Below are 5,590 nucleotides of genomic sequence, written 5' to 3'. Positions count from 1 at the left end.
ACTACCGCCACCGCATACACTTTGTCATATCCGCACAAACGAAGAACCGAACCAAAAAAAAAAACAAAAAAAAAATTGAAATTCAAAACTCGCCATATTGAATTTTGTCTCACACACTGCTTCCGCTGGAAAAAGGGCAGTTGCCCTGCCCTGTTCCTTGTTGTTTCACTCCTTGCGCGCTCAAAACTCTTTGTTGCTGGCTGCGCGTTGATGAGTTGAGTACGGTTGAATTGCCTGTCGGTGCGACTGGAAGCGCGCACACATTTCCAGTGTTGCTATACTCTGCCCAGCTCCATGCCGCTGAGAGATGGATGGGTATTATACCAACACACAAAGGCGGCACTCCAATGCCGACTCTTTTGCCTGTGTGCCTATTTCACACACATGCGCGCACTCCAAGACGGGGTAAGGCACCGTCTGATGTAGGGAGCGGGGTGGAACATTCGAATCGAACTTATGTACAAATATACATACATACATATACATAGTATTTAGTTGTGTACCAGAAGAATTTTTTGCCCGTTATAATGCACTAAAGCGGCTTACTATACAATCATACATACATATGTATATACATACACACACATACCGAAATGCATTATTTTTTTTACAAAAAAAAAATTACTGCGTGTTGCATTTATGTTATAGAGATATATGATGTGTGTTTCTGAGCTACATAGTTTTCAATTTTTTTTTATTAAAATGCAGGTGTTGCAGTGCTAAAAAGTTGCATGCAAAACAATACGAAAAAAATAAAATAAATATAAAGTAAGTTTGAAATCAGGTGCCAGCAAGTATAACAAAGAACCTGTATGCAATATGCATACACATCCATGCCATCGTTACCGCTTTGGTAATTTTTTGCCAAAACTGGTAATTTTTTTCTTTTAAAAATTAATTTGGTAATTTGTCATTTTTTTCAATTCGGTACTTTTTTCCAACGTAAGTCTTTTCTTTAAATTTTTAAAGCTAATTTATTACTTATAAAGATTAAGGACTTTTAACCTTCTTACAATTACATAAAACAAAAAATTTGCTTATGTGAATATGTAAATGTGTGTGCCAAAAATTAAAAGGGTCCTTTCACGTAACAATTTGCCTTGAAAACACAGAGCTTTTAGTATGAGTGTGTAATATAGCAATTTAAAGAAACCACCCATTTTTCCTAATATGGCGGCTCGATCACAACCCCTGCAGTCCCAAAAATCAGGTTTTTGGATAATTTTTACCTGCTGGAACCAATGGCGAAAGAAAATATCTTTACAGGACTAATTACAATTTTGCAATTATATACGAATGTGACTAACTCATAAAACTGTAAATTGTTCATCTTCATTATCTAAACTCTTTGTCGATAGTAATATGATTTTTATGAACGCGACAGCGACATCATGAATTTGTATGAGTTTGTCATAAAAGAAGAGGAAGCACTTTATCTGTAAATAGATCTAAGCTGGTGGTATAGCTCTGTCGTCGCCAAAATAATTGTCTACATAAGAATACGTGGAAAAATAATTTGACAACATTGTCGTTTTCAATGTGATCAGACTATTATGTCATAAAAACTTTGTAATTTTTTTAGAGTTTGGTAATTTGTTTGAGTTTTGGTAAAAAATTAAAAATTTTTGTGGCAACACTGATCCATACATACATATGTATGTATGTATGTACGTACATACATACAGATACGATCAACTAATTAGCAACGAAATTCAAACCGACATTGTTTGCAAATAATGTTTATTTATTTATTTTTAATAATTTTCATTTAAAATATAGTTCAATGTATAAAAGAAACCACAATAATAAAAGTTTAAATGCTTACACAAATTCAAAAAAAAAAAATAATCAAACTTCAAAATATTTTCATCAAAATTCCAAAATTTTTAACTAGAATATTTAGAAAATTTTCGGGTATGCAGTTTTGTATCCCATTCAATTGTAGTATAAGAAAGTTAAAGATTACCGTTAATTTTTTAGATTTATTTTTGTGGAGGGTGATTCGCATTTTCTTCCATATAGCAACACCCTCCACAAAAGAAATTCTAAAAAATCAACGTTAATTTTTAACGACGTGAAACTTGCACTTTCTAATACTACAATTGAATGGGCTACAAAATTACATACCCGAAAATTTTCTAAATATTCTAATTACAAATTTTGAAGTTTTGATGAAAATTTTTTGACGTTTGACACATTTTTTTGCAAGATTTGCAAGCTTTTAAACTTATATTACTGTGGTTTCTGTTATAGAATGAATAATATTTTAAATGAAAATTATTAAAAATAAATAAATAAACATAATTTGCAAACATTATCATTTTGAATTTCGAGCCCAATTAGTTGATCGCATCTGTACATACCAACATAATTAAGGATCAGTCGCAACTCGCCAGGGGGTCATGCAGAATGTACATATTGAATGTATGTGTACATACATACATACATACATATGTGCAATATGCAGTTATGGGATAGAAATAGAGTGGCTCTTGCAGACACAAATCGTTCACTTACACCGAGCATGTCATAATTATAAGTTTTTGTTTTTGTGTGTTTAGCTCGTTTTATTTGCTGCCATATGTATGTACATATAAACAAAAGCTGGTTTTTTTTTAATTTTTTTCTGCACCACTAGGTAATAACGATTTAGCTACGATTGTTCTATTATTTCCTTGCGTAATTATTATTTTGCTCGAATAAATACATTTTTTGACTTAAAAGTTAGATAAGCAAGCATCTACGCTCCGATATGGCTATAATAATACATATCGATTGTCAAACATTGAAAACTCATAACTGGCAATTTTTCCGGAACTAAATTTCGGAAATTTTTTTAGTTTTGAATTGTCAATGTTTGACCATCGATATTCAGTATTTAGTGAATGTAGCATTACAATTTTCGATGAAAATGAAAATAACAATTAATGATGTGCTGAATTGTCGGTACCCAATATTTGAAAAAAAAAATTCGATACATTAAACCTTCGTCATAATGTATACACCTGTGGTCAGCTGATTAAGTTTAGTGACGTTTGACAAGTTTTGGTTAATTCTATTTTGTTTATTTAACGTTTATAATTTCATTTATAAAAGTCTAGCACATTACAGAACCAGCATCACATCAATCCACATTTAAAACTTCTTACAAAAATTATAAAAATTTAACAAACTTTAATAAACGACAGTACTAGGTGACGGAGTCTCTCTCTCAACTACAAATCCAACGCCGGATTTAAACTCCTTTACATGGCAGCTGTAGTCTATATAGGATGAAATTAACGAATTCTTGATAAGTTTAAAAAATTTTGTACGAATTTTTTTTTCAAAACCTCCCAACGATATTTAATAGCTGTCAAAAACTGTGCAAAGTTCTTCGGACGTTCCGATTTTTTCCAATGAGAAAAAAGTTTTTGTTTAAGAATTCAAACACACTCGTTCTTTATGAGGTTTTGTTGCAAATAATACAAAGCACATAATGCCTCAGTAGCTAGCGGGCGACAGGTAACAAGATCAATGGAAATAAGGACAATAAGCACTATTTCGCATACTGGTGCGAAATATAGTGAATTGACATTATTTCCAAATTTGGGCAAAAACGTTATTTTTGTTGGTTTTCCATCATTCCTCATCCTGTCCAAATAGATATAAATAATTTAAAAATAGTCTAACGCTCCTTTGACTTTTTTAATAATTTAATTTTTTACTTTTTATTTTGTTTTTGATAAACACAATTTTTAATATATGTATTTGTTTTTTCCTAAATTTAGGTATGTACTAAATATTTTTTTTCAAAAATTGTAAAAAATAATTGCTCTAAAATTTATAAATATATTTTTTTATTCTGTTAACTTTATAGACAACAAAGCCAGTCATATATTAACTTGTTTATTTTTACTTTATAAACTTAGTTTTCGATGTAAAAGCATTACATAACACAATCCAAAATGATGCATTTCGTCTGAATTTTTGCCCGCTATTCCGATTCTGAAGTTTAAAAGTTTGCACGCTTTTAGTTTATAACCTCAAAAAAACTATTATTGTGGTACATTTGTTGTATTTTTTTTAGGATAGAAAGAAAAAAAGTGAGTCAACTTTTCAAATGCTGGCTTCAGATTCAACTTCCAAGGACCAAAACGACATATTCTTTCGACTGCCGTTTCTACTTGACATCTCGTTATATAAAATTTGTTCGAGAAAACTTTATACATATTTGGTTGTGTGCCACACAACTATTTCTTTTTTTATCAAAAAAGTTAGTAATAACTTCATCCAAGGTGTAATGGAAACAAAGAAAAACCTTCAAGGATTTCTTATGAGCACCTAAAGTTTCTGGGAATCCGACTTTAGTTGTCCTTCAAGTATACAAAAGCTGAAACCAATGTTTTGGCAATTTTTGTTAAAAGTTTTTTTTTTGTTATTTTGGCTTTGATTTTTTCGTGTGTTGTTATAAAATTTTGTTTCGGTTTTCCTTGATGTTTTTCATAAAATTGGGATATATATTTAGGCCGAAATTTGACGTTTTTTGAACCTCACAAAAGATGTAGGGTCTTAAAGGACAAGCAACATACATTGACGAATATCGAAATTACGAGTCGTGGGAATTTCTCAGGCAATAGAACCATAACTGGCTGCGTTATGTGGCATGTTGGCCAGTTTAGTTGAAACCTTACATTGTCCAGATCAAAATCTTCAATTTCAGGCCAAAAAGAGTCATTTATCATAGCGTCATGGTGCTGAGAATTGACCGTTCAATGACTCACAGTGGTGTACAAGATGAAATAGCCAATTTTTTTGTAGATCTTCAGATCTTCTGTTTTAATTATAACGTGTACCTAATAAATCTATTGTAATATGGACTGAATATCCGTTTTCTGATCATTTATAGGCAAAAATTTGCACCGGTCCAGTCTGTTTTTTTTTTTTTTAATATATGTTGATTGGCAACTTGATGTCAATATTATATCGATATTATATCACTTCCAGCTGCCATATTGATCGGTGCTCTTTTTATGGCATTTATAAAACGTTTTTGAGGTTAGATCTGTATGGGGGATATGTATCTATTTGTTTACTTACATTATTATTAAAAATATATGGACAACATTTTTGAGTCATTTTTAAGGCCTTCATTGCACCAGAGTCCAAATTCGTCAAATTTACTTATTAACATAACTGCCGAATGTGAAATGGACCTTATCACTTTTCTCGGAATGCAACCAAACGTAACCACTGTAATTTCGCCGTTTTTGTATACTTGAATTGTTACGTTCTTCCAGTAAATATGTGGTAATAAATCTTGAATGAACATATTTCCGTTCATTAATTACAAATTAAAAAAGTCAACAAACTTTTGGTAGTTTCAACGAAAAGGGAGTTGTTCTGGTTTATAATGATTATTTACTACTAACATATATATACATAGATGAGAGACCATAACGATTATAATAAATAAAATTGAATATTGTGTATAATTACCATTGAACAATGAAAAAGTTGTTTTCGTATCCTGGGACCAAAAATTGTACGAGTAAAAACAATTTCATCTTTTCTTAATAATTAGCTTTTACTTTTTCTCTCCTCGCAGGAC

The sequence above is a fragment of the Rhagoletis pomonella genome, unplaced genomic scaffold, assembly GCF_013731165.1.
Source record: "Rhagoletis pomonella isolate Grant_MI unplaced genomic scaffold, Rhpom_1.0 Rhpom_scaffold_00005, whole genome shotgun sequence".
Lineage (NCBI taxonomy): Eukaryota > Metazoa > Arthropoda > Insecta > Diptera > Tephritidae > Rhagoletis > Rhagoletis pomonella.
Note: the sequence above shows the minus strand (reverse complement) of the source record.